The sequence below is a fragment of the Hyperolius riggenbachi genome, chromosome 1 (assembly GCF_040937935.1).
Source record: "Hyperolius riggenbachi isolate aHypRig1 chromosome 1, aHypRig1.pri, whole genome shotgun sequence".
NCBI lineage: Eukaryota > Metazoa > Chordata > Amphibia > Anura > Hyperoliidae > Hyperolius > Hyperolius riggenbachi.
In genome coordinates, this window is record NC_090646.1 from 413,417,390 (window position 1) to 413,438,342 (window position 20,953).

The 20,953-nt window shown below is 46.5% G+C and overlaps 54 non-coding genes across 54 annotated transcripts; all 54 read right to left on the reverse strand.

The window, feature by feature from the left end:
- Window positions 1-412: 412 nt before the first annotated feature.
- TRNAT-UGU (transfer RNA threonine (anticodon UGU)) lies at window positions 413-485 on the reverse strand. The gene has a single exon. It is a non-coding gene; the product is annotated as a tRNA-Thr (tRNA).
- A 105-nt stretch (window positions 486-590) lies between these two features.
- TRNAL-CAG (transfer RNA leucine (anticodon CAG)) lies at window positions 591-673 on the reverse strand. Its single transcript has one exon. It is a non-coding gene; the product is annotated as a tRNA-Leu (tRNA).
- Window positions 674-1,142: 469 nt separating this feature from the next.
- On the reverse strand, window positions 1,143-1,215 carry TRNAT-UGU (transfer RNA threonine (anticodon UGU)). Its single transcript has one exon. It is a non-coding gene; the product is annotated as a tRNA-Thr (tRNA).
- A 104-nt stretch (window positions 1,216-1,319) lies between these two features.
- Window positions 1,320-1,402, reverse strand: TRNAL-CAG (transfer RNA leucine (anticodon CAG)). Its single transcript has one exon. It is a non-coding gene; the product is annotated as a tRNA-Leu (tRNA).
- Window positions 1,403-1,870: 468 nt separating this feature from the next.
- TRNAT-UGU (transfer RNA threonine (anticodon UGU)) lies at window positions 1,871-1,943 on the reverse strand. Its single transcript has one exon. It is a non-coding gene; the product is annotated as a tRNA-Thr (tRNA).
- A 104-nt stretch (window positions 1,944-2,047) lies between these two features.
- TRNAL-CAG (transfer RNA leucine (anticodon CAG)) lies at window positions 2,048-2,130 on the reverse strand. The gene has a single exon. It is a non-coding gene; the product is annotated as a tRNA-Leu (tRNA).
- A 468-nt stretch (window positions 2,131-2,598) lies between these two features.
- On the reverse strand, window positions 2,599-2,671 carry TRNAT-UGU (transfer RNA threonine (anticodon UGU)). The gene has a single exon. It is a non-coding gene; the product is annotated as a tRNA-Thr (tRNA).
- A 104-nt stretch (window positions 2,672-2,775) lies between these two features.
- TRNAL-CAG (transfer RNA leucine (anticodon CAG)) lies at window positions 2,776-2,858 on the reverse strand. The gene has a single exon. It is a non-coding gene; the product is annotated as a tRNA-Leu (tRNA).
- Window positions 2,859-3,326: 468 nt separating this feature from the next.
- Window positions 3,327-3,399, reverse strand: TRNAT-UGU (transfer RNA threonine (anticodon UGU)). The gene has a single exon. It is a non-coding gene; the product is annotated as a tRNA-Thr (tRNA).
- Window positions 3,400-3,503: 104 nt separating this feature from the next.
- TRNAL-CAG (transfer RNA leucine (anticodon CAG)) lies at window positions 3,504-3,586 on the reverse strand. Its single transcript has one exon. It is a non-coding gene; the product is annotated as a tRNA-Leu (tRNA).
- A 468-nt stretch (window positions 3,587-4,054) lies between these two features.
- On the reverse strand, window positions 4,055-4,127 carry TRNAT-UGU (transfer RNA threonine (anticodon UGU)). The gene has a single exon. It is a non-coding gene; the product is annotated as a tRNA-Thr (tRNA).
- A 104-nt stretch (window positions 4,128-4,231) lies between these two features.
- Window positions 4,232-4,314, reverse strand: TRNAL-CAG (transfer RNA leucine (anticodon CAG)). Its single transcript has one exon. It is a non-coding gene; the product is annotated as a tRNA-Leu (tRNA).
- Window positions 4,315-4,782: 468 nt separating this feature from the next.
- Window positions 4,783-4,855, reverse strand: TRNAT-UGU (transfer RNA threonine (anticodon UGU)). The gene has a single exon. It is a non-coding gene; the product is annotated as a tRNA-Thr (tRNA).
- A 655-nt stretch (window positions 4,856-5,510) lies between these two features.
- Window positions 5,511-5,583, reverse strand: TRNAT-UGU (transfer RNA threonine (anticodon UGU)). Its single transcript has one exon. It is a non-coding gene; the product is annotated as a tRNA-Thr (tRNA).
- A 103-nt stretch (window positions 5,584-5,686) lies between these two features.
- On the reverse strand, window positions 5,687-5,769 carry TRNAL-CAG (transfer RNA leucine (anticodon CAG)). The gene has a single exon. It is a non-coding gene; the product is annotated as a tRNA-Leu (tRNA).
- A 466-nt stretch (window positions 5,770-6,235) lies between these two features.
- TRNAT-UGU (transfer RNA threonine (anticodon UGU)) lies at window positions 6,236-6,308 on the reverse strand. Its single transcript has one exon. It is a non-coding gene; the product is annotated as a tRNA-Thr (tRNA).
- A 105-nt stretch (window positions 6,309-6,413) lies between these two features.
- TRNAL-CAG (transfer RNA leucine (anticodon CAG)) lies at window positions 6,414-6,496 on the reverse strand. Its single transcript has one exon. It is a non-coding gene; the product is annotated as a tRNA-Leu (tRNA).
- A 468-nt stretch (window positions 6,497-6,964) lies between these two features.
- TRNAT-UGU (transfer RNA threonine (anticodon UGU)) lies at window positions 6,965-7,037 on the reverse strand. The gene has a single exon. It is a non-coding gene; the product is annotated as a tRNA-Thr (tRNA).
- A 104-nt stretch (window positions 7,038-7,141) lies between these two features.
- Window positions 7,142-7,224, reverse strand: TRNAL-CAG (transfer RNA leucine (anticodon CAG)). The gene has a single exon. It is a non-coding gene; the product is annotated as a tRNA-Leu (tRNA).
- Window positions 7,225-7,692: 468 nt separating this feature from the next.
- TRNAT-UGU (transfer RNA threonine (anticodon UGU)) lies at window positions 7,693-7,765 on the reverse strand. Its single transcript has one exon. It is a non-coding gene; the product is annotated as a tRNA-Thr (tRNA).
- Window positions 7,766-7,869: 104 nt separating this feature from the next.
- Window positions 7,870-7,952, reverse strand: TRNAL-CAG (transfer RNA leucine (anticodon CAG)). Its single transcript has one exon. It is a non-coding gene; the product is annotated as a tRNA-Leu (tRNA).
- A 468-nt stretch (window positions 7,953-8,420) lies between these two features.
- On the reverse strand, window positions 8,421-8,493 carry TRNAT-UGU (transfer RNA threonine (anticodon UGU)). The gene has a single exon. It is a non-coding gene; the product is annotated as a tRNA-Thr (tRNA).
- A 104-nt stretch (window positions 8,494-8,597) lies between these two features.
- Window positions 8,598-8,680, reverse strand: TRNAL-CAG (transfer RNA leucine (anticodon CAG)). Its single transcript has one exon. It is a non-coding gene; the product is annotated as a tRNA-Leu (tRNA).
- A 468-nt stretch (window positions 8,681-9,148) lies between these two features.
- On the reverse strand, window positions 9,149-9,221 carry TRNAT-UGU (transfer RNA threonine (anticodon UGU)). Its single transcript has one exon. It is a non-coding gene; the product is annotated as a tRNA-Thr (tRNA).
- A 655-nt stretch (window positions 9,222-9,876) lies between these two features.
- Window positions 9,877-9,949, reverse strand: TRNAT-UGU (transfer RNA threonine (anticodon UGU)). The gene has a single exon. It is a non-coding gene; the product is annotated as a tRNA-Thr (tRNA).
- A 104-nt stretch (window positions 9,950-10,053) lies between these two features.
- On the reverse strand, window positions 10,054-10,136 carry TRNAL-CAG (transfer RNA leucine (anticodon CAG)). The gene has a single exon. It is a non-coding gene; the product is annotated as a tRNA-Leu (tRNA).
- Window positions 10,137-10,604: 468 nt separating this feature from the next.
- TRNAT-UGU (transfer RNA threonine (anticodon UGU)) lies at window positions 10,605-10,677 on the reverse strand. The gene has a single exon. It is a non-coding gene; the product is annotated as a tRNA-Thr (tRNA).
- Window positions 10,678-10,781: 104 nt separating this feature from the next.
- Window positions 10,782-10,864, reverse strand: TRNAL-CAG (transfer RNA leucine (anticodon CAG)). The gene has a single exon. It is a non-coding gene; the product is annotated as a tRNA-Leu (tRNA).
- A 468-nt stretch (window positions 10,865-11,332) lies between these two features.
- Window positions 11,333-11,405, reverse strand: TRNAT-UGU (transfer RNA threonine (anticodon UGU)). The gene has a single exon. It is a non-coding gene; the product is annotated as a tRNA-Thr (tRNA).
- Window positions 11,406-11,509: 104 nt separating this feature from the next.
- TRNAL-CAG (transfer RNA leucine (anticodon CAG)) lies at window positions 11,510-11,592 on the reverse strand. Its single transcript has one exon. It is a non-coding gene; the product is annotated as a tRNA-Leu (tRNA).
- A 468-nt stretch (window positions 11,593-12,060) lies between these two features.
- TRNAT-UGU (transfer RNA threonine (anticodon UGU)) lies at window positions 12,061-12,133 on the reverse strand. Its single transcript has one exon. It is a non-coding gene; the product is annotated as a tRNA-Thr (tRNA).
- A 104-nt stretch (window positions 12,134-12,237) lies between these two features.
- TRNAL-CAG (transfer RNA leucine (anticodon CAG)) lies at window positions 12,238-12,320 on the reverse strand. Its single transcript has one exon. It is a non-coding gene; the product is annotated as a tRNA-Leu (tRNA).
- Window positions 12,321-12,788: 468 nt separating this feature from the next.
- Window positions 12,789-12,861, reverse strand: TRNAT-UGU (transfer RNA threonine (anticodon UGU)). The gene has a single exon. It is a non-coding gene; the product is annotated as a tRNA-Thr (tRNA).
- Window positions 12,862-12,959: 98 nt separating this feature from the next.
- Window positions 12,960-13,042, reverse strand: TRNAL-CAG (transfer RNA leucine (anticodon CAG)). The gene has a single exon. It is a non-coding gene; the product is annotated as a tRNA-Leu (tRNA).
- Window positions 13,043-13,511: 469 nt separating this feature from the next.
- On the reverse strand, window positions 13,512-13,584 carry TRNAT-UGU (transfer RNA threonine (anticodon UGU)). Its single transcript has one exon. It is a non-coding gene; the product is annotated as a tRNA-Thr (tRNA).
- Window positions 13,585-13,688: 104 nt separating this feature from the next.
- TRNAL-CAG (transfer RNA leucine (anticodon CAG)) lies at window positions 13,689-13,771 on the reverse strand. The gene has a single exon. It is a non-coding gene; the product is annotated as a tRNA-Leu (tRNA).
- A 468-nt stretch (window positions 13,772-14,239) lies between these two features.
- On the reverse strand, window positions 14,240-14,312 carry TRNAT-UGU (transfer RNA threonine (anticodon UGU)). Its single transcript has one exon. It is a non-coding gene; the product is annotated as a tRNA-Thr (tRNA).
- Window positions 14,313-14,416: 104 nt separating this feature from the next.
- TRNAL-CAG (transfer RNA leucine (anticodon CAG)) lies at window positions 14,417-14,499 on the reverse strand. The gene has a single exon. It is a non-coding gene; the product is annotated as a tRNA-Leu (tRNA).
- A 468-nt stretch (window positions 14,500-14,967) lies between these two features.
- Window positions 14,968-15,040, reverse strand: TRNAT-UGU (transfer RNA threonine (anticodon UGU)). The gene has a single exon. It is a non-coding gene; the product is annotated as a tRNA-Thr (tRNA).
- A 104-nt stretch (window positions 15,041-15,144) lies between these two features.
- TRNAL-CAG (transfer RNA leucine (anticodon CAG)) lies at window positions 15,145-15,227 on the reverse strand. The gene has a single exon. It is a non-coding gene; the product is annotated as a tRNA-Leu (tRNA).
- A 645-nt stretch (window positions 15,228-15,872) lies between these two features.
- On the reverse strand, window positions 15,873-15,955 carry TRNAL-CAG (transfer RNA leucine (anticodon CAG)). Its single transcript has one exon. It is a non-coding gene; the product is annotated as a tRNA-Leu (tRNA).
- A 468-nt stretch (window positions 15,956-16,423) lies between these two features.
- TRNAT-UGU (transfer RNA threonine (anticodon UGU)) lies at window positions 16,424-16,496 on the reverse strand. The gene has a single exon. It is a non-coding gene; the product is annotated as a tRNA-Thr (tRNA).
- Window positions 16,497-16,600: 104 nt separating this feature from the next.
- Window positions 16,601-16,683, reverse strand: TRNAL-CAG (transfer RNA leucine (anticodon CAG)). The gene has a single exon. It is a non-coding gene; the product is annotated as a tRNA-Leu (tRNA).
- Window positions 16,684-17,151: 468 nt separating this feature from the next.
- TRNAT-UGU (transfer RNA threonine (anticodon UGU)) lies at window positions 17,152-17,224 on the reverse strand. The gene has a single exon. It is a non-coding gene; the product is annotated as a tRNA-Thr (tRNA).
- A 103-nt stretch (window positions 17,225-17,327) lies between these two features.
- TRNAL-CAG (transfer RNA leucine (anticodon CAG)) lies at window positions 17,328-17,410 on the reverse strand. Its single transcript has one exon. It is a non-coding gene; the product is annotated as a tRNA-Leu (tRNA).
- Window positions 17,411-17,878: 468 nt separating this feature from the next.
- Window positions 17,879-17,951, reverse strand: TRNAT-UGU (transfer RNA threonine (anticodon UGU)). The gene has a single exon. It is a non-coding gene; the product is annotated as a tRNA-Thr (tRNA).
- A 102-nt stretch (window positions 17,952-18,053) lies between these two features.
- On the reverse strand, window positions 18,054-18,136 carry TRNAL-CAG (transfer RNA leucine (anticodon CAG)). Its single transcript has one exon. It is a non-coding gene; the product is annotated as a tRNA-Leu (tRNA).
- Window positions 18,137-18,605: 469 nt separating this feature from the next.
- On the reverse strand, window positions 18,606-18,678 carry TRNAT-UGU (transfer RNA threonine (anticodon UGU)). Its single transcript has one exon. It is a non-coding gene; the product is annotated as a tRNA-Thr (tRNA).
- A 105-nt stretch (window positions 18,679-18,783) lies between these two features.
- Window positions 18,784-18,866, reverse strand: TRNAL-CAG (transfer RNA leucine (anticodon CAG)). The gene has a single exon. It is a non-coding gene; the product is annotated as a tRNA-Leu (tRNA).
- Window positions 18,867-19,335: 469 nt separating this feature from the next.
- Window positions 19,336-19,408, reverse strand: TRNAT-UGU (transfer RNA threonine (anticodon UGU)). The gene has a single exon. It is a non-coding gene; the product is annotated as a tRNA-Thr (tRNA).
- Window positions 19,409-19,513: 105 nt separating this feature from the next.
- On the reverse strand, window positions 19,514-19,596 carry TRNAL-CAG (transfer RNA leucine (anticodon CAG)). Its single transcript has one exon. It is a non-coding gene; the product is annotated as a tRNA-Leu (tRNA).
- A 468-nt stretch (window positions 19,597-20,064) lies between these two features.
- On the reverse strand, window positions 20,065-20,137 carry TRNAT-UGU (transfer RNA threonine (anticodon UGU)). Its single transcript has one exon. It is a non-coding gene; the product is annotated as a tRNA-Thr (tRNA).
- Window positions 20,138-20,241: 104 nt separating this feature from the next.
- Window positions 20,242-20,324, reverse strand: TRNAL-CAG (transfer RNA leucine (anticodon CAG)). The gene has a single exon. It is a non-coding gene; the product is annotated as a tRNA-Leu (tRNA).
- Window positions 20,325-20,792: 468 nt separating this feature from the next.
- On the reverse strand, window positions 20,793-20,865 carry TRNAT-UGU (transfer RNA threonine (anticodon UGU)). The gene has a single exon. It is a non-coding gene; the product is annotated as a tRNA-Thr (tRNA).
- Between the last annotated feature and the right edge of the window lie 88 nt (window positions 20,866-20,953).

Genomic DNA, 20,953 nt, shown 5'->3' on the forward strand with positions numbered 1-20,953 from the left:
CTTCTACGAAGCCTTCAATCAAGACATGTGAATGGCACCTAGCCCTTGAGGGCAGAAGTAAGGCAGCCTCCAGCTCTAGAATCATAGCTACCGTTATTAGGCCAACCCATGAATGGTGGCATAAGCACCAGTCTTGGCTTCTTGGCCATCCAGAAGAACGGAATACGGCCGCTCTCTTTTTAGGAAGAGAATGTTATGAATGTGGTCTAAGTCTTCTTGGAGCCAGTAAGGTTTTTTTTTTTTTTTTTGCTCAAAGTGGGGTCAATGTTGTGAACCTTGACCAGGGTTGAATGTAATGTGATCTTTCATGTAAGGGGAGTTGACCTAGAGGCAGTGGCGGTTTTTGATAAGACAGCTGGTGAAAGAAAATAGGTTGTCAGGAAAGAAAGATACAGCGCATGAAATAATGCTTAGGCCCTAGTGAGATTTGAACTCACGACCCCTGGTTTACAAGACCAGTGCTCTAACCCCTGAGCTATAGAGCCACAGTGCTCTGTTGTGTAAATGTGTTAAAAAAAACAAAAAAAAAAAACGTTCTTGGCTGTGAAAGACTAGCAGGTAGGGGAACCGTGAAAAAACCATGCAAACGCTGTCAGAAGTGGGATTTGAACCCACGCCTCCAGGGGAGACTGCGACCTGAACGCAGCGCCTTAGACCGCTCGGCCATCCTGACACGGAGGTGCATTGTGCCACCGGAAAGTAGGGTGGTTGAGAGAGCTGAATTGTGGTCTTCTACGAAGCCTTCAATCAAGACATGTGAATGGCACCTAGCCCTTGAGGGCAGAAGTAAGGCAGCCTCCAGCTCTAGAATCATAGCTACCGTTATTAGGCCAACCCATGAATGGTGGCATAAGCACCAGTCTTGGCTTCTTGGCCATCCAGAAGAACGGAATACGGCCGCTCTCTTTTTAGGAAGAGAATGTTATGAATGTGGTCTAAGTCTTCTTGGAGCCAGTAAGGTTTTTTTTTTTTTTTTTTGCTCAAAGTGGGGTCAATGTTGTGAACCTTGACCAGGGTTGAATGTAATGTGATCTTTCATGTAAGGGGAGTTGACCTAGAGGCAGTGGCGGTTTTTGATAAGACAGCTGGTGAAAGAAAATAGGTTGTCAGGAAAGAAAGATACAGCGCATGAAATAATGCTTAGGCCCTAGTGAGATTTGAACTCACGACCCCTGGTTTACAAGACCAGTGCTCTAACCCCTGAGCTATAGAGCCACAGTGTTCTGTTGTGTAAATGTGTTAAAAAAAAAAAAAAAAAAAACGTTCTTGGCTGTGAAAGACTAGCAGGTAGGGGAACCGTGAAAAAACCATGCAAACGCTGTCAGAAGTGGGATTTGAACCCACGCCTCCAGGGGAGACTGCGACCTGAACGCAGCGCCTTAGACCGCTCGGCCATCCTGACACGGAGGTGCATTGTGCCACCGGAAAGTAGGGTGGTTGAGAGAGCTGAATTGTGGTCTTCTACGAAGCCTTCAATCAAGACATGTGAATGGCACCTAGCCCTTGAGGGCAGAAGTAAGGCAGCCTCCAGCTCTAGAATCATAGCTACCGTTATTAGGCCAACCCATGAATGGTGGCATAAGCACCAGTCTTGGCTTCTTGGCCATCCAGAAGAACGGAATACGGCCGCTCTCTTTTTAGGAAGAGAATGTTATGAATGTGGTCTAAGTCTTCTTGGAGCCAGTAAGGTTTTTTTTTTTTTTTTTGCTCAAAGTGGGGTCAATGTTGTGAACCTTGACCAGGGTTGAATGTAATGTGATCTTTCATGTAAGGGGAGTTGACCTAGAGGCAGTGGCGGTTTTTGATAAGACAGCTGGTGAAAGAAAATAGGTTGTCAGGAAAGAAAGATACAGCGCATGAAATAATGCTTAGGCCCTAGTGAGATTTGAACTCACGACCCCTGGTTTACAAGACCAGTGCTCTAACCCCTGAGCTATAGAGCCACAGTGCTCTGTTGTGTAAATGTGTTAAAAAAAAAAAAAAAAAAAACGTTCTTGGCTGTGAAAGACTAGCAGGTAGGGGAACCGTGAAAAAACCATGCAAACGCTGTCAGAAGTGGGATTTGAACCCACGCCTCCAGGGGAGACTGCGACCTGAACGCAGCGCCTTAGACCGCTCGGCCATCCTGACACGGAGGTGCATTGTGCCACCGGAAAGTAGGGTGGTTGAGAGAGCTGAATTGTGGTCTTCTACGAAGCCTTCAATCAAGACATGTGAATGGCACCTAGCCCTTGAGGGCAGAAGTAAGGCAGCCTCCAGCTCTAGAATCATAGCTACCGTTATTAGGCCAACCCATGAATGGTGGCATAAGCACCAGTCTTGGCTTCTTGGCCATCCAGAAGAACGGAATACGGCCGCTCTCTTTTTAGGAAGAGAATGTTATGAATGTGGTCTAAGTCTTCTTGGAGCCAGTAAGGTTTTTTTTTTTTTTTTTGCTCAAAGTGGGGTCAATGTTGTGAACCTTGACCAGGGTTGAATGTAATGTGATCTTTCATGTAAGGGGAGTTGACCTAGAGGCAGTGGCGGTTTTTGATAAGACAGCTGGTGAAAGAAAATAGGTTGTCAGGAAAGAAAGATACAGCGCATGAAATAATGCTTAGGCCCTAGTGAGATTTGAACTCACGACCCCTGGTTTACAAGACCAGTGCTCTAACCCCTGAGCTATAGAGCCACAGTGCTCTGTTGTGTAAATGTGTTAAAAAAAAAAAAAAAAAAAACGTTCTTGGCTGTGAAAGACTAGCAGGTAGGGGAACCGTGAAAAAACCATGCAAACGCTGTCAGAAGTGGGATTTGAACCCACGCCTCCAGGGGAGACTGCGACCTGAACGCAGCGCCTTAGACCACTCGGCCATCCTGACACGGAGGTGCATTGTGCCACCGGAAAGTAGGGTGGTTGAGAGAGCTGAATTGTGGTCTTCTACGAAGCCTTCAATCAAGACATGTGAATGGCACCTAGCCCTTGAGGGCAGAAGTAAGGCAGCCTCCAGCTCTAGAATCATAGCTACCGTTATTAGGCCAACCCATGAATGGTGGCATAAGCACCAGTCTTGGCTTCTTGGCAATCCAGAAGAACGGAATACGGCCGCTCTCTTTTTAGGAAGAGAATGTTATGAATGTGGTCTAAGTCTTCTTGGAGCCAGTAAGGTTTTTTTTTTTTTTTTTGCTCAAAGTGGGGTCAATGTTGTGAACCTTGACCAGGGTTGAATGTAATGTGATCTTTCATGTAAGGGGAGTTGACCTAGAGGCAGTGGCGGTTTTTGATAAGACAGCTGGTGAAAGAAAATAGGTTGTCAGGAAAGAAAGATACAGCGCATGAAATAATGCTTAGGCCCTAGTGAGATTTGAACTCACGACCCCTGGTTTACAAGACCAGTGCTCTAACCCCTGAGCTATAGAGCCACAGTGCTCTGTTGTGTAAATGTGTTAAAAAAAAAAAAAAAAAAAACGTTCTTGGCTGTGAAAGACTAGCAGGTAGGGGAACCGTGAAAAAACCATGCAAACGCTGTCAGAAGTGGGATTTGAACCCACGCCTCCAGGGGAGACTGCGACCTGAACGCAGCGCCTTAGACCGCTCGGCCATCCTGACACGGAGGTGCATTGTGCCACCGGAAAGTAGGGTGGTTGAGAGAGCTTAATTGTGGTCTTCTACGAAGCCTTCAATCAAGACATGTGAATGGCACCTAGCCCTTGAGGGCAGAAGTAAGGCAGCCTCCAGCTCTAGAATCATAGCTACCGTTATTAGGCCAACCCATGAATGGTGGCATAAGCACCAGTCTTGGCTTCTTGGCCATCCAGAAGAACGGAATACGGCCGCTCTCTTTTTAGGAAGAGAATGTTATGAATGTGGTCTAAGTCTTCTTGGAGCCAGTAAGGTTTTTTTTTTTTTTTTTGCTCAAAGTGGGGTCAATGTTGTGAACCTTGACCAGGGTTGAATGTAATGTGATCTTTCATGTAAGGGGAGTTGACCTAGAGGCAGTGGCGGTTTTTGATAAGACAGCTGGTGAAAGAAAATAGGTTGTCAGGAAAGAAAGATACAGCGCATGAAATAATGCTTAGGCCCTAGTGAGATTTGAACTCACGACCCCTGGTTTACAAGACCAGTGCTCTAACCCCTGAGCTATAGAGCCACAGTGCTCTGTTGTGTAAATGTGTTAAAAAAAAAAAAAAAAAAAACGTTCTTGGCTGTGAAAGACTAGCAGGTAGGGGAACCGTGAAAAAACCATGCAAACGCTGTCAGAAGTGGGATTTGAACCCACGCCTCCAGGGGAGACTGCGACCTGAACGCAGCGCCTTAGACCGCTCGGCCATCCTGACACGGAGGTGCATTGTGCCACCGGAAAGTAGGGTGGTTGAGAGAGCTGAATTGTGGTCTTCTACGAAGCCTTCAATCAAGACATGTGAATGGCACCTAGCCCTTGAGGGCAGAAGTAAGGCAGCCTCCAGCTCTAGAATCATAGCTACCGTTATTAGGCCAACCCATGAATGGTGGCATAAGCACCAGTCTTGGCTTCTTGGCCATCCAGAAGAACGGAATACGGCCGCTCTCTTTTTAGGAAGAGAATGTTATGAATGTGGTCTAAGTCTTCTTGGAGCCAGTAAGGTTTTTTTTTTTTTTTTTGCTCAAAGTGGGGTCAATGTTGTGAACCTTGACCAGGGTTGAATGTAATGTGATCTTTCATGTAAGGGGAGTTGACCTAGAGGCAGTGGCGGTTTTTGATAAGACAGCTGGTGAAAGAAAATAGGTTGTCAGGAAAGAAAGATACAGCGCATGAAATAATGCTTAGGCCCTAGTGAGATTTGAACTCACGACCCCTGGTTTACAAGACCAGTGCTCTAACCCCTGAGCTATAGAGCCACAGTGCTCTGTTGTGTAAATGTGTTAAAAAAAAAAAAAAAAAAAACGTTCTTGGCTGTGAAAGACTAGCAGGTAGGGGAACCGTGAAAAAACCATGCAAACGCTGTCAGAAGTGGGATTTGAACCCACGCCTCCAGGGGAGACTGCGACCTGAACGCAGCGCCTTAGACCGCTCGGCCATCCAGACACGGAGGTGCCTTGTGCCACCGGAAAGTAGGGTGGTTGAGAGAGCTGAATTGTGGTCTTCTACGAAGCCTTCAATCAAGACATGTGAATGGCACCTAGCCCTTGAGGGCAGAAGTAAGGCAGCCTCCAGCTCTAGAATCATAGCTACCGTTATTAGGCCAACCCATGAATGGTGGCATAAGCACCAGTGTTGGCTTCTTGGCCATCCAGAAGAACGGAATACGGCCGCTCTCTTTTTAGGAAGAGAATGTTATGAATGTGGTCTAAGTCTTCTTGGAGCCAGTAAGGTTTTTTTTTTTTTTTTTGCTCAAAGTGGGGTCAATGTTGTGAACCTTGACCAGGGTTGAATGTAATGTGATCTTTCATGTAAGGGGAGTTGACCTAGAGGCAGTGGCGGTTTTTGATAAGACAGCTGGTGAAAGAAAATAGGTTGTCAGGAAAGAAAGATACAGCGCATGAAATAACGCTTAGGCCCTAGTGAGGTTTGAACTCACGACCCCTGGTTTACAAGACCAGTGCTCTAACCCCTGAGCTATAGAGCCACAGTGCTCTGTTGTGTAAATGTGTTAAAAAAAAAAACAAAAAAACGTTCTTGGCTGTGAAAGACTAGCAGGTAGGGGAACCGTGAAAAAACCATGCAAACGCTGTCAGAAGTGGGATTTGAACCCACGCCTCCAGGGGAGACTGCGACCTGAACGCAGCGCCTTAGACCGCTCGGCCATCCTGACACGGAGGTGCATTGTGCCACCGGAAAGTAGGGTGGTTGAGAGAGCTGAATTGTGGTCTTCTACGAAGCCTTCAATCAAGACATGTGAATGGCACCTAGCCCTTGAGGGCAGAAGTAAGGCAGCCTCCAGCTCTAGAATCATAGCTACCGTTATTAGGCCAACCCATGAATGGTGGCATAAGCACCAGTGTTGGCTTCTTGGCCATCCAGAAGAACGGAATACGGCCGCTCTCTTTTTAGGAAGAGAATGTTATGAATGTGGTCTAAGTCTTCTTGGAGCCAGTAAGGTTTTTTTTTTTTTTTGCTCAAAGTGGGGTCAATGTTGTGAACCTTGACCAGGGTTGAATGTAATGTGATCTTTCATGTAAGGGGAGTTGACCTAGAGGCAGTGGCGGTTTTTGATAAGACAGCTGGTGAAAGAAAATAGGTTGTCAGGAAAGAAAGATACAGCGCATGAAATAACGCTTAGGCCCTAGTGAGATTTGAACTCACGACCCCTGGTTTACAAGACCAGTGCTCTAACCCCTGAGCTATAGAGCCACAGTGCTCTGTTGTGTAAATGTGTTAAAAAAAACAAAAAAAAAAAACGTTCTTGGCTGTGAAAGACTAGCAGGTAGGGGAACCGTGAAAAAACCATGCAAACGCTGTCAGAAGTGGGATTTGAACCCACGCCTCCAGGGGAGACTGCGACCTGAACGCAGCGCCTTAGACCGCTCGGCCATCCTGACACGGAGGTGCATTGTGCCACCAGAAAGTAGGGTGGTTGAGAGAGCTGAATTGTGGTCTTCTACGAAGCCTTCAATCAAGACATGTGAATGGCACCTAGCCCTTGAGGGCAGAAGTAAGGCAGCCTCCAGCTCTAGAATCATAGCTACCGTTATTAGGCCAACCCATGAATGGTGGCATAAGCACCAGTCTTGGCTTCTTGGCCATCCAGAAGAACGGAATACGGCCGCTCTCTTTTTAGGAAGAGAATGTTATGAATGTGGTCTAAGTCTTCTTGGAGCCAGTAAGGTTTTTTTTTTTTTTTTTGCTCAAAGTGGGGTCAATGTTGTGAACCTTGACCAGGGTTGAATGTAATGTGATCTTTCATGTAAGGGGAGTTGACCTAGAGGCAGTGGCGGTTTTTGATAAGACAGCTGGTGAAAGAAAATAGGTTGTCAGGAAAGAAAGATACAGCGCATGAAATAATGCTTAGGCCCTAGTGAGATTTGAACTCACGACCCCTGGTTTACAAGACCAGTGCTCTAACCCCTGAGCTATAGAGCCACAGTGCTCTGTTGTGTAAATGTGTTAAAAAAAAAAAAAAAAAAAACGTTCTTGGCTGTGAAAGACTAGCAGGTAGGGGAACCGTGAAAAAACCATGCAAACGCTGTCAGAAGTGGGATTTGAACCCACGCCTCCAGGGGAGACTGCGACCTGAACGCAGCGCCTTAGACCACTCGGCCATCCTGACACGGAGGTGCATTGTGCCACCGGAAAGTAGGGTGGTTGAGAGAGCTGAATTGTGGTCTTCTACGAAGCCTTCAATCAAGACATGTGAATGGCACCTAGCCCTTGAGGGCAGAAGTAAGGCAGCCTCCAGCTCTAGAATCATAGCTACCGTTATTAGGCCAACCCATGAATGGTGGCATAAGCACCAGTCTTGGCTTCTTGGCAATCCAGAAGAACGGAATACGGCCGCTCTCTTTTTAGGAAGAGAATGTTATGAATGTGGTCTAAGTCTTCTTGGAGCCAGTAAGGTTTTTTTTTTTTTTTTTGCTCAAAGTGGGGTCAATGTTGTGAACCTTGACCAGGGTTGAATGTAATGTGATCTTTCATGTAAGGGGAGTTGACCTAGAGGCAGTGGCGGTTTTTGATAAGACAGCTGGTGAAAGAAAATAGGTTGTCAGGAAAGAAAGATACAGCGCATGAAATAATGCTTAGGCCCTAGTGAGATTTGAACTCACGACCCCTGGTTTACAAGACCAGTGCTCTAACCCCTGAGCTATAGAGCCACAGTGCTCTGTTGTGTAAATGTGTTAAAAAAAAAAAAAAAAAAAACGTTCTTGGCTGTGAAAGACTAGCAGGTAGGGGAACCGTGAAAAAACCATGCAAACGCTGTCAGAAGTGGGATTTGAACCCACGCCTCCAGGGGAGACTGCGACCTGAACGCAGCGCCTTAGACCGCTCGGCCATCCTGACACGGAGGTGCATTGTGCCACCGGAAAGTAGGGTGGTTGAGAGAGCTGAATTGTGGTCTTCTACGAAGCCTTCAATCAAGACATGTGAATGGCACCTAGCCCTTGAGGGCAGAAGTAAGGCAGCCTCCAGCTCTAGAATCATAGCTACCGTTATTAGGCCAACCCATGAATGGTGGCATAAGCACCAGTCTTGGCTTCTTGGCCATCCAGAAGAACGGAATACGGCCGCTCTCTTTTTAGGAAGAGAATGTTATGAATGTGGTCTAAGTCTTCTTGGAGCCAGTAAGGTTTTTTTTTTTTTTTTTGCTCAAAGTGGGGTCAATGTTGTGAACCTTGACCAGGGTTGAATGTAATGTGATCTTTCATGTAAGGGGAGTTGACCTAGAGGCAGTGGCGGTTTTTGATAAGACAGCTGGTGAAAGAAAATAGGTTGTCAGGAAAGAAAGATACAGCGCATGAAATAATGCTTAGGCCCTAGTGAGATTTGAACTCACGACCCCTGGTTTACAAGACCAGTGCTCTAACCCCTGAGCTATAGAGCCACAGTGCTCTGTTGTGTAAATGTGTTAAAAAAAAAAAAAAAAAAAACGTTCTTGGCTGTGAAAGACTAGCAGGTAGGGGAACCGTGAAAAAACCATGCAAACGCTGTCAGAAGTGGGATTTGAACCCACGCCTCCAGGGGAGACTGCGACCTGAACGCAGCGCCTTAGACCGCTCGGCCATCCTGACACGGAGGTGCATTGTGCCACCGGAAAGTAGGGTGGTTGAGAGAGCTGAATTGTGGTCTTCTACGAAGCCTTCAATCAAGACATGTGAATGGCACCTAGCCCTTGAGGGCAGAAGTAAGGCAGCCTCCAGCTCTAGAATCATAGCTACCGTTATTAGGCCAACCCATGAATGGTGGCATAAGCACCAGTCTTGGCTTCTTGGCAATCCAGAAGAACGGAATACGGCCGCTCTCTTTTTAGGAAGAGAATGTTATGAATGTGGTCTAAGTCTTCTTGGAGCCAGTAAGGTTTTTTTTTTTTTTTTTGCTCAAAGTGGGGTCAATGTTGTGAACCTTGACCAGGGTTGAATGTAATGTGATCTTTCATGTAAGGGGAGTTGACCTAGAGGCAGTGGCGGTTTTTGATAAGACAGCTGGTGAAAGAAAATAGGTTGTCAGGAAAGAAAGATACAGCGCATGAAATAATGCTTAGGCCCTAGTGAGATTTGAACTCACGACCCCTGGTTTACAAGACCAGTGCTCTAACCCCTGAGCTATAGAGCCACAGTGCTCTGTTGTGTAAATGTGTTAAAAAAAAAAAAAAAAAAAACGTTCTTGGCTGTGAAAGACTAGCAGGTAGGGGAACCGTGAAAAAACCATGCAAACGCTGTCAGAAGTGGGATTTGACCCCACGCCTCCAGGGGAGACTGCGACCTGAACGCAGCGCCTTAGACCGCTCGGCCATCCTGACACGGAGGTGCATTGTGCCACCGGAAAGTAGGGTGGTTGAGAGAGCTGAATTGTGGTCTTCTACGAAGCCTTCAATCAAGACATGTGAATGGCACCTAGCCCTTGAGGGCAGAAGTAAGGCAGCCTCCAGCTCTAGAATCATAGCTACCGTTATTAGGCCAACCCATGAATGGTGGCATAAGCACCAGTCTTGGCTTCTTGGCCATCCAGAAGAACGGAATACGGCCGCTCTCTTTTTAGGAAGAGAATGTTATGAATGTGGTCTAAGTCTTCTTGGAGCCAGTAAGGTTTTTTTTTTTTTTTTTGCTCAAAGTGGGGTCAATGTTGTGAACCTTGACCAGGGTTGAATGTAATGTGATCTTTCATGTAAGGGGAGTTGACCTAGAGGCAGTGGCGGTTTTTGATAAGACAGCTGGTGAAAGAAAATAGGTTGTCAGGAAAGAAAGATACAGCGCATGAAATAATGCTTAGGCCCTAGTGAGATTTGAACTCACGACCCCTGGTTTACAAGACCAGTGCTCTAACCCCTGAGCTATAGAGCCACAGTGCTCTGTTGTGTAAATGTGTTAAAAAAAAAAAAAAAAAAAACGTTCTTGGCTGTGAAAGACTAGCAGGTAGGGGAACCGTGAAAAAACCATGCAAACGCTGTCAGAAGTGGGATTTGAACCCACGCCTCCAGGGGAGACTGCGACCTGAACGCAGCGCCTTAGACCGCTCGGCCATCCTGACACGGAGGTGCATTGTGCCACCGGAAAGTAGGGTGGTTGAGAGAGCTGAATTGTGGTCTTCTACGAAGCCTTCAATCAAGACATGTGAATGGCACCTAGCCCTTGAGGGCAGAAGTAAGGCAGCCTCCAGCTCTAGAATCATAGCTACCGTTATTAGGCCAACCCATGAATGGTGGCATAAGCACCAGTCTTGGCTTCTTGGCCATCCAGAAGAACGGAATACGGCCGCTCTCTTTTTAGGAAGAGAATGTTATGAATGTGGTCTAAGTCTTCTTGGAGCCAGTAAGGTTTTTTTTTTTTTTTTTGCTCAAAGTGGGGTCAATGTTGTGAACCTTGACCAGGGTTGAATGTAATGTGATCTTTCATGTAAGGGGAGTTGACCTAGAGGCAGTGGCGGTTTTTGATAAGACAGCTGGTGAAAGAAAATAGGTTGTCAGGAAAGAAAGATACAGCGCATGAAATAATGCTTAGGCCCTAGTGAGATTTGAACTCACGACCCCTGGTTTACAAGACCAGTGCTCTAACCCCTGAGCTATAGAGCCACAGTGCTCTGTTGTGTAAATGTGTTAAAAAAAAAAAAAAAAAAAACGTTCTTGGCTGTGAAAGACTAGCAGGTAGGGGAACCGTGAAAAAACCATGCAAACGCTGTCAGAAGTGGGATTTGAACCCACGCCTCCAGGGGAGACTGCGACCTGAACGCAGCGCCTTAGACCGCTCGGCCATCCTGACACGGAGGTGCATTGTGCCACCGGAAAGTAGGGTGGTTGAGAGAGCTGAATTGTGGTCTTCTACGAAGCCTTCAATCAAGACATGTGAATGGCACCTAGCCCTTGAGGGCAGAAGTAAGGCAGCCTCCAGCTCTAGAATCATAGCTACCGTTATTAGGCCAACCCATGAATGGTGGCATAAGCACCAGTCTTGGCTTCTTGGCCATCCAGAAGAACGGAATACGGCCGCTCTCTTTTTAGGAAGAGAATGTTATGAATGTGGTCTAAGTCTTCTTGGAGCCAGTAAGGTTTTTTTTTTTTTTTTTGCTCAAAGTGGGGTCAATGTTGTGAACCTTGACCAGGGTTGAATGTAATGTGATCTTTCATGTAAGGGGAGTTGACCTAGAGGCAGTGGCGGTTTTTGATAAGACAGCTGGTGAAAGAAAATAGGTTGTCAGGAAAGAAAGATACAGCGCATGAAATAATGCTTAGGCCCTAGTGAGATTTGAACTCACGACCCCTGGTTTACAAGACCAGTGCTCTAACCCCTGAGCTATAGAGCCACAGTGCTCTGTTGTGTAAATGTGTTAAAAAAAAAAAAAAAAAAAACGTTCTTGGCTGTGAAAGACTAGCAGGTAGGGGAACCGTGAAAAAACCATGCAAACGCTGTCAGAAGTGGGATTTGAACCCACGCCTCCAGGGGAGACTGCGACCTGAACGCAGCGCCTTAGACCGCTCGGCCATCCTGACACGGAGGTGCATTGTGCCACCGGAAAGTAGGGTGGTTGAGAGAGCTGAATTGTGGTCTTCTACGAAGCCTTCAATCAAGACATGTGAATGGCACCTAGCCCTTGAGGGCAGAAGTAAGGCAGCCTCCAGCTCTAGAATCATAGCTACCGTTATTAGGCCAACCCATGAATGGTGGCATAAGCACCAGTCTTGGCTTCTTGGCCATCCAGAAGAACGGAATACGGCCGCTCTCTTTTTAGGAAGAGAATGTTATGAATGTGGTCTAAGTCTTCTTGGAGCCAGTAAGGTTTTTTTTTTTTTTTTTGCTCAAAGTGGGGTCAATGTTGTGAACCTTGACCAGGGTTGAATGTAATGTGATCTTTCATGTAAGGGGAGTTGACCTAGAGGCAGTGGCGGTTTTTGATAAGACAGCTGGTGAAAGAAAATAGGTTGTCAGGAAAGAAAGATACAGCGCATGAAATAATGCTTAGGCCCTAGTGAGATTTGAACTCACGACCCCTGGTTTACAAGACCAGTGCTCTAACCCCTGAGCTATAGAGCCACAGTGCTCTGTTGTGTAAATGTGTTAAAAAAAAAAAAAAAAAAAACGTTCTTGGCTGTGAAAGACTAGCAGGTAGGGGAACCGTGAAAAAACCATGCAAACGCTGTCAGAAGTGGGATTTGAACCCACGCCTCCAGGGGAGACTGCGACCTGAACGCAGCGCCTTAGACCGCTCGGCCATCCTGACACGGAGGTGCATTGTGCCACCGGAAAGTAGGGTGGTTGAGAGAGCTGAATTGTGGTCTTCTACGAAGCCTTCAATCAAGACATGTGAATGGCACCTAGCCCTTGAGGGCAGAAGTAAGGCAGCCTCCAGCTCTAGAATCATAGCTACCGTTATTAGGCCAACCCATGAATGGTGGCATAAGCACCAGTCTTGGCTTCTTGGCCATCCAGAAGAACGGAATACGGCCGCTCTCTTTTTAGGAAGAGAATGTTATGAATGTGGTCTAAGTCTTCTTGGAGCCAGTAAGGTTTTTTTTTTTTTTTTTGCTCAAAGTGGGGTCAATGTTGTGAACCTTGACCAGGGTTGAATGTAATGTGATCTTTCATGTAAGGGGAGTTGACCTAGAGGCAGTGGCGGTTTTTGATAAGACAGCTGGTGAAAGAAAATAGGTTGTCAGGAAAGAAAGATACAGCGCATGAAATAATGCTTAGGCCCTAGTGAGATTTGAACTCACGACCCCTGGTTTACAAGACCAGTGCTCTAACCCCTGAGCTATAGAGCCACAGTGCTCTGTTGTGTAAATGTGTTAAAAAAAAAAAAAAAGTTCTTGGCTGTGAAAGACTAGCAGGTAGGGGAACCGTGAAAAAACCATGCAAACGCTGTCAGAAGTGGGATTTGAACCCACGCCTCCAGGGGAGACTGCGACCTGAACGCAGCGCCTTAGACCGCTCGGCCATCCTGACACGGAGGTGCATTGTGCCACCGGAAAGTAGGGTGGTTGAGAGAGCTGAATTGTGGTCTTCTACGAAGCCTTCAATCAAGACATGTGAATGGCACCTAGCCCTTGAGGGCAGAAGTAAGGCAGCCTCCAGCTCTAGAATCATAGCTACCGTTATTAGGCCAACCCATGAATGGTGGCATAAGCACCAGTCTTGGCTTCTTGGCCATCCAGAAGAACGGAATACGGCCGCTCTCTTTTTAGGAAGAGAATGTTATGAATGTGGTCTAAGTCTTCTTGGAGCCAGTAAGGTTTTTTTTTTTTTTTTTTGCTCAAAGTGGGGTCAATGTTGTGAACCTTGACCAGGGTTGAATGTAATGTGATCTTTCATGTAAGGGGAGTTGACCTAGAGGCAGTGGCGGTTTTTGATAAGACAGCTGGTGAAAGAAAATAGGTTGTCAGGAAAGAAAGATACAGCACATGAAATAATGCTTAGGCCCTAGTGAGATTTGAACTCACGACCCCTGGTTTACAAGACCAGTGCTCTAACCCCTGAGCTATAGAGCCACAGTGCTCTGTTGTGTAAATGTGTTAAAAAAAAAAAAAAAAAAAACGTTCTTGGCTGTGAAAGACTAGCAGGTAGGGGAACCGTGAAAAAACCATGCAAACGCTGTCAGAAGTGGGATTTGAACCCACGCCTCCAGGGGAGACTGCGACCTGAACGCAGCGCCTTAGACCGCTCGGCCATCCTGACACGGAGGTGCATTGTGCCACCGGAAAGTAGGGTGGTTGAGAGAGCTGAATTGTGGTCTTCTACGAAGCCTTCAATCAAGACATGTGAATGGCACCTAGCCCTTGAGGGCAGAAGTAAGGCAGCCTCCAGCTCTAGAATCATAGCTACCGTTATTAGGCCAACCCATGAATGGTGGCATAAGCACCAGTCTTGGCTTCTTGGCCATCCAGAAGAACGGAATACGGCCGCTCTCTTTTTAGGAAGAGAATGTTATGAATGTGGTCTAAGTCTTCTTGGAGCCAGTAAGGTTTTTTTTTTTTTTTTTGCTCAAAGTGGGGTCAATGTTGTGAACCTTGACCAGGGTTGAATGTAATGTGATCTTTCATGTAAGGGGAGTTGACCTAGAGGCAGTGGCGGTTTTTGATAAGACAGCTGGTGAAAGAAAATAGGTTGTCAGGAAAGAAAGATACAGCGCATGAAATAATGCTTAGGCCCTAGTGAGATTTGAACTCACGACCCCTGGTTTACAAGACCAGTGCTCTAACCCCTGAGCTATAGAGCCACAGTGCTCTGTTGTGTAAATGTGTTAAAAAAAAAAAAAAAAAAAACGTTCTTGGCTGTGAAAGACTAGCAGGTAGGGGAACCGTGAAAAAACCATGCAAACGCTGTCAGAAGTGGGATTTGAACCCACGCCTCCAGGGGAGACTGCGACCTGAACGCAGCGCCTTAGACCGCTCGGCCATCCTGACACGGAGGTGCATTGTGCCACCGGAAAGTAGGGTGGTTGAGAGAGCTGAATTGTGGTCTTCTACGAAGCCTTCAATCAAGACATGTGAATGGCACCTAGCCCTTGAGGGCAGAAGTAAGGCAGCCTCCAGCTCTAGAATCATAGCTACCGTTATTAGGCCAACCCATGAATGGTGGCATAAGCACCAGTCTTGGCTTCTTGGCCATCCAGAAGAACGGAATACGGCCGCTCTCTTTTTAGGAAGAGAATGTTATGAATGTGGTCTAAGTCTTCTTGGAGCCAGTAAGGTTTTTTTTTTTTTTTTTGCTCAAAGTGGGGTCAATGTTGTGAACCTTGACCAGGGTTGAATGTAATGTGATCTTTCATGTAAGGGGAGTTGACCTAGAGGCAGTGGCGGTTTTTGATAAGACAGCTGGTGAAAGAAAATAGGTTGTCAGGAAAGAAAGATACAGCGCATGAAATAATGCTTAGGCCCTAGTGAGATTTGAACTCACGACCCCTGGTTTACAAGACCAGTGCTCTAACCCCTGAGCTATAGAGCCACAGTGCTCTGTTGTGTAAATGTGTTAAAAAAAAAAAAAAAAAAAACGTTCTTGGCTGTGAAAGACTAGCAGGTAGGGGAACCGTGAAAAAACCATGCAAACGCTGTCAGAAGTGGGATTTGAACCCACGCCTCCAGGGGAGACTGCGACCTGAACGCAGCGCCTTAGACCGCTCGGCCATCCTGACACAGAGGTGCATTGTGCCACCGGAAAGTAGGGTGGTTGAGAGAGCTGAATTGTGGTCTTCTACGAAGCCTTCAATCAAGACATGTGAATGGCACCTAGCCCTTGAGGGCAGAAGTAAGGCAGCCTCCAGCTCTAGAATCATAGCTACCGTTATTAGGCCAACCCATGAATGGTGGCATAAGCACCAGTCTTGGCTTCTTGGCCATCCAGAAGAACGGAATACGGCCGCTCTCTTTTTAAGAAGAGAATGTTATGAATGTGGTCTAAGTCTTCTTGGAGCCAGTAAGGTTTTTTTTTTTTTTTTTGCTCAAAGTGGGGTCAATGTTGTGAACCTTGACCAGGGTTGAATGTAATGTGATCTTTCATGTAAGGGGAGTTGACCTAGAGGCAGTGGCGGTTTTTGATAAGACAGCTGGTGAAAGAAAATAGGTTGTCAGGAAAGAAAGATACAGCGCATGAAATAATGCTTAGGCCCTAGCGAGATTTGAACTCACGACCCCTGGTTTACAAGACCAGTGCTCTAACCCCTGAGCTATAGAGCCACAGTGCTCTGTTGTGTAAATGTGTTAAAAAAAAAAAAAAAAAAAACGTTCTTGGCTGTGAAAGACTAGCAGGTAGGGGAACCGTGAAAAAACCATGCAAACGCTGTCAGAAGTGGGATTTGAACCCACGCCTCCAGGGGAGACTGCGACCTGAACGCAGCGCCTTAGACCGCTCGGCCATCCTGACACGGAGGTGCATTGTGCCACCGGAAAGTAGGGTGGTTGAGAGAGCTGAATTGTGGTCTTCTACGAAGCCTTCAATCAAGACATGTGAATGGCACCTAGCCCTTGAGGGCAGAAGTAAGGCAGCCTCCAGCTCTAGAATCATAGCTACCGTTATTAGGCCAACCCATGAATGGTGGCATAAGCACCAGTCTTGGCTTCTTGGCCATCCAGAAGAACGGAATACGGCCGCTCTCTTTTTAGGAAGAGAATGTTATGAATGTGGTCTAAGTCTTCTTGGAGCCAGTAAGGTTTTTTTTTTTTTTTTTGCTCAAAGTGGGGTCAATGTTGTGAACCTTGACCAGGGTTGAATGTAATGTGATCTTTCATGTAAGGGGAGTTGACCTAGAGGCAGTGGCGGTTTTTGATAAGACAGCTGGTGAAAGAAAATAGGTTGTCAGGAAAGAAAGATACAGCGCATGAAATAATGCTTAGGCCCTAGTGAGATTTGAACTCACGACCCCTGGTTTACAAGACCAGTGCTCTAACCCCTGAGCTATAGAGCCACAGTGCTCTGTTGTGTAAATGTGTTAAAAAAAAAAAAAAAAAAAACGTTCTTGGCTGTGAAAGACTAGCAGGTAGGGGAACCGTGAAAAAACCATGCAAACGCTGTCAGAAGTGGGATTTGAACCCACGCCTCCAGGGGAGACTGCGACCTGAACGCAGCGCCTTAGACCGCTCGGCCATCCTGACACGGAGGTGCATTGTGCCACCGGAAAGTAGGGTGGTTGAGAGAGCTGAATTGTGGTCTTCTACGAAGCCTTCAATCAAGACATGTGAATGGCACCTAGCCCTTGAGGGCAGAAGTAAGGCAGCCTCCAGCTCTAGAATCATAGCTACCGTTATTAGGCCAACCCATGAATGGTGGCATAAGCACCAGTCTTGGCTTCTTGGCCATCCAGAAGAACGGAATACGGCCGCTCTCTTTTTAGGAAGAGAATGTTATGAATGTGGTCTAAGTCTTCTTGGAGCCAGTAAGGTTTTTTTTTTTTTTTTTGCTCAAAGTGGGGTCAATGTTGTGAACCTTGACCAGGGTTGAATGTAATGTGATCTTTCATGTAAGGGGAGTTGACCTAGAGGCAGTGGCGGTTTTTGATAAGACAGCTGGTGAAAGAAAATAGGTTGTCAGGAAAGAAAGATACAGCGCATGAAATAATGCTTAGGCCCTAGTGAGATTTGAACTCACGACCCCTGGTTTACAAGACCAGTGCTCTAACCCCTGAGCTATAGAGCCACAGTGCTCTGTTGTGTAAATGTGTTAAAAAAAAAAAAAAAAAAACGTTCTTGGCTGTGAAAGACTAGCAGGTAGGGGAACCGTGAAAAAACCATGCAAACGCTGTCAGAAGTGGGATTTGAACCCACGCCTCCAGGGGAGACTGCGACCTGAACGCAGCGCCTTAGACCGCTCGGCCATCCTGACACGGAGGTGCATTGTGCCACCGGAAAGTAGGGTGGTTGAGAGAGCTGAATTGTGGTCTTCTACGAAGCCTTCAATCAAGACATGTGAATGGCACCTAGCCCTTGAGGGCAGAAGTAAGGCAGCCTCCAGCTCTAGAATCATAGCTACCGTTATTAGGCCAACCCATGAATGGTGGCATAAGCACCAGTCTTGGCTTCTTGGCCATCCAGAAGAACGGAATACGGCCGCTCTCTTTTTAGGAAGAGAATGTTATGAATGTGGTCTAAGTCTTCTTGGAGCCAGTAAGGTTTTTTTTTTTTTTTTTGCTCAAAGTGGGGTCAATGTTGTGAACCTTGACCAGGGTTGAATGTAATGTGATCTTTCATGTAAGGGGAGTTGACCTAGAGGCAGTGGCGGTTTTTGATAAGACAGCTGGTGAAAGAAAATAGGTTGTCAGGAAAGAAAGATACAGCGCATGAAATAATGCTTAGGCCCTAGTGAGATTTGAACTCACAACCCCTGGTTTACAAGACCAGTGCTCTAACCCCTGAGCTATAGAGCCACAGTGCTCTGTTGTGTAAATGTGTTAAAAAAAAAAAAAAAAAACGTTCTTGGCTGTGAAAGACTAGCAGGTAGGGGAACCGTGAAAAAACCATGCAAACGCTGTCAGAAGTGGGATTTGAACCCACGCCTCCAGGGGAGACTGCGACCTGAACGCAGCGCCTTAGACCGCTCGGCCATCCTGACACGGAGGTGCATTGTGCCACCGGAAAGTAGGGTGGTTGAGAGAGCTGAATTGTGGTCTTCTACGAAGCCTTCAATCAAGACATGTGAATGGCACCTAGCCCTTGAGGGCAGAAGTAAGGCAGCCTCCAGCTCTAGAATCATAGCTACCGTTATTAGGCCAACCCATGAATGGTGGCATAAGCACCAGTCTTGGCTTCTTGGCCATCCAGAAGAACGGAATACGGCCGCTCTCTTTTTAGGAAGAGAATGTTATGAATGTGGTCTAAGTCTTCTTGGAGCCAGTAAGGTTTTTTTTTTTTTTTTTTGCTCAAAGTGGGGTCAATGTTGTGAACCTTGACCAGGGTTGAATGTAATGTGATCTTTCATGTAAGGGGAGTTGACCTAGAGGCAGTGGCGGTTTTTGATAAGACAGCTGGTGAAAGAAAATAGGTTGTCAGGAAAGAAAGATACAGCGCATGAAATAATGCTTAGGCCCTAGTGAGATTTGAACTCACGACCCCTGGTTTACAAGACCAGTGCTCTAACCCCTGAGCTATAGAGCCACAGTGCTCTGTTGTGTAAATGTGTTAAAAAAAAAAAAAAAAAAAAACGTTCTTGGCTGTGAAAGACTAGCAGGTAGGGGAACCGTGAAAAAACCATGCAAACGCTGTCAGAAGTGGGATTTGAACCCACGCCTCCAGGGGAGACTGCGACCTGAACGCAGCGCCTTAGACCGCTCGGCCATCCTGACACGGAGGTGCATTGTGCCACCGGAAAGTAGGGTGGTTGAGAGAGCTGAATTGTGGTCTTCTACGAAGCCTTCAATCAAGACATGTGAATGGCACCTAGCCCTTGAGGGCAGAAGTAAGGCAGCCTCCAGCTCTAGAATCATAGCTACCGTTATTAGGCCAACCCATGAATGGTGGCATAAGCACCAGTCTTGGCTTCTTGGCCATCCAGAAGAACGGAATACGGCCGCTCTCTTTTTAGGAAGAGAATGTTATGAATGTGGTCTAAGTCTTCTTGGAGCCAGTAAGGTTTTTTTTTTTTTTTTTTGCTCAAAGTGGGGTCAATGTTGTGAACCTTGACCAGGGTTGAATGTAATGTGATCTTTCATGTAAGGGGAGTTGACCTAGAGGCAGTGGCGGTTTTTGATAAGACAGCTGGTGAAAGAAAATAGGTTGTCAGGAAAGAAAGATACAGCGCATGAAATAATGCTTAGGCCCTAGTGAGATTTGAACTCACGACCCCTGGTTTACAAGACCAGTGCTCTAACCCCTGAGCTATAGAGCCACAGTGCTCTGTTGTGTAAATGTGTTAAAAAAAAAAAAAAAAAAAAACGTTCTTGGCTGTGAAAGACTAGCAGGTAGGGGAACCGTGAAAAAACCATGCAAACGCTGTCAGAAGTGGGATTTGAACCCACGCCTCCAGGGGAGACTGCGACCTGAACGCAGCGCCTTAGACCGCTCGGCCATCCTGACACGGAGGTGCATTGTGCCACCGGAAAGTAGGGTGGTTGAGAGAGCTGAATTGTGGTCTTCTACGAAGCCTTCAATCAAGACATGTGAATGGCACCTAGCCCTTGAGGGCAGAAGTAAGGCAGCCTCCAGCTCTAGAATCATAGCTACCGTTATTAGGCCAACCCATGAATGGTGGCATAAGCACCAGTCTTGGCTTCTTGGCCATCCAGAAGAACGGAATACGGCCGCTCTCTTTTTAGGAAGAGAATGTTATGAATGTGGTCTAAGTCTTCTTGGAGCCAGTAAGGTTTTTTTTTTTTTTTTTGCTCAAAGTGGGGTCAATGTTGTGAACCTTGACCAGGGTTGAATGTAATGTGATCTTTCATGTAAGGGGAGTTGACCTAGAGGCAGTGGCGGTTTTTGATAAGACAGCTGGTGAAAGAAAATAGGTTGTCAGGAAAGAAAGATACAGCGCATGAAATAATGCTTAGGCCCTAGTGAGATTTGAACTCACGACCCCTGGTTTACAAGACCAGTGCTCTAACCCCTGAGCTATAGAGCCACAGTGCTCTGTTGTGTAAATGTGTTAAAAAAAAAAAAAAAAAAAACGTTCTTGGCTGTGAAAGACTAGCAGGTAGGGGAACCGTGAAAAAACCATGCAAACGCTGTCAGAAGTGGGATTTGAACCCACGCCTCCAGGGGAGACTGCGACCTGAACGCAGCGCCTTAGACCGCTCGGCCATCCTGACACGGAGGTGCATTGTGCCACCGGAAAGTAGGGTGGTTGAGAGAGCTGAATTGTGGTCTTCTACGAAGCCTTCAATCAAGACATGTGAATGGCACCTAGCCCTTGAGGGCAGAAGTAAGGCAGCCTCCAGCTCTAGAATCATAGCTACCGTTATTAGGCCAACCCATGAATGGTGGCATAAGCACCAGTCTTGGCTTCTTGGCCATCCAGAAGAACGGAATACGGCCGCTCTCTTTTTAGGAAGAGAATGTTATGAATGTGGTCTAAGTCTTCTTGGAGCCAGTAAGGTTTTTTTTTTTTTTTTTGCTCAAAGTGGGGTCAATGTTGTGAACCTTGACCAGGGTTGAATGTAATGTGATCTTTCATGTAAGGGGAGTTGACCTAGAGGCAGTGGCGGTTTTTGATAAGACAGCTGGTGAAAGAAAATAGGTTGTCAGGAAAGAAAGATACAGCGCATGAAATAATGCTTAGGCCCTAGTGAGATTTGAACTCACGACCCCTGGTTTACAAGACCAGTGCTCTAACCCCTGAGCTATAGAGCCACAGTGCTCTGTTGTGTAAATGTGTTAAAAAAAAAAAAAAAAAAAACGTTCTTGGCTGTGAAAGACTAGCAGGTAGGGGAACCGTGAA